Source organism: Rattus norvegicus, chromosome X (genome assembly GCF_036323735.1).
Source record: "Rattus norvegicus strain BN/NHsdMcwi chromosome X, GRCr8, whole genome shotgun sequence".
Lineage (NCBI taxonomy): Eukaryota > Metazoa > Chordata > Mammalia > Rodentia > Muridae > Rattus > Rattus norvegicus.
Window position 1 is genome coordinate 82101504 of NC_086039.1, and position 1296 is coordinate 82102799.

Sequence of the window (1296 nt, forward strand, 5' to 3'; positions counted from 1 at the left end):
GAATGAGGTTAGTGTTCCCAATCTATCTTCTGCCTCCAGCCATTCTGTCCTCTGGTTAAAAGAACACATTTGCCAAGGTTTCCACCATTCCTAGTCCTATGGGGACCTAAACTGGCCACAGAGTCTGCCCCTGCTTGGTTAATGGCCACAAGAGATACCCTACTAATCAGTGTTATCTCTGGGGCAAGCAAACATTGTCTAATTTGGTTTTCTATTGCTATAATAAAACACCATAATCAAACGCAACTTGTGGAGGAGTTTATTTGACTTACACATAATGTAAGACCCATCAAAATAATGATGGATTTGTCAATAGGAACTTACAAATCCAGGAGATCTAGGGATGACATATTTCAAGTCGCCAGTTCATCAGGAAGGTTTTTCAGGGCCGGAACGCAAGTGAAAATCTGAAGGCAGAACCTGGAACAGAAGCCAGAGAGGAACACTGTTTAGTGGCTAGCTCCTTCTGGCTTGCCAAGCCTGATTTCTTAATATACCACAGACCTACCTGCTCAGATAAGGCACTATACAGAGTGGACTGGACCACTACAAACAAATCATCAGGTAATGTACAGAATAATCTTCTGTTTTCAATTGAGATCTCTTCTTCTAGGTTCTAGCTCCTGTCCAATTGACAAAACATAACCCGAACAAACGTGCAGGAATGGTACTGGAAATTTCACAGGGAAAAGCAGAGCTGGTGAAAAGGCAACTTGGAGAGTATTAGATTCCAGCCTTGTGCCTAGACTTCCAACCTAGCAGAATCTAGGACCGTCTAGCCCATGCTGACAAAGAAAAACATCTGTACAATAAGAATAAGGGAGAGTTATATTTGTACTCTAAAAAACCCCCAAACTGTCAGCTTTTAGAAAAACTAACAGACATGATCAGAAATGAACTCCAACTCATCGTATAATTAACAATTAGCTATACAAAACAAAGGAAGTATGTTGGCAATAGCACAAAGTCACATACAAAGGCAGACCCATAGAAAACAAAAAGAAATTTTTTCTCAAAAGAAATTTTAAAATTACATTTCCCTGGGCACCGCTCCTCTGACTTCCTAGGCACCAGATGCTGCCAGGGCCAAACAGGTGAGATTTCCAAGGCCCACACTCGTGCCTGCTGGGTTCCCAGCAAGCCCAGCAGCCTTGAGGTCTTCTATGACACCTTTGTGTTCCATCTTCCTGTTCTATAGTTCTAACCGCAACCTCAGACATGAACGTCCATCATCGATCACCAGGTGAGACCCCCTACCCCCAATTCCCTGGCTGATGGCTCATGTGGGCAAACCCA

General features: G+C 43.1%; 1 long non-coding RNA gene across 1 annotated transcript; it reads right to left on the bottom strand.

Moving 5' to 3' along the window:
- Positions 1 to 257: 257 nt before the first annotated feature.
- LOC134484037 (uncharacterized) lies at positions 258 to 796 on the bottom strand. The gene is made up of 2 exons (XR_010061348.1): positions 509 to 796; positions 258 to 420 (listed from the first exon to the last, which is right to left on the bottom strand). It is a non-coding gene; the product is annotated as an uncharacterized LOC134484037 (long non-coding RNA).
- Between the last annotated feature and the right edge of the window lie 500 nt (positions 797 to 1296).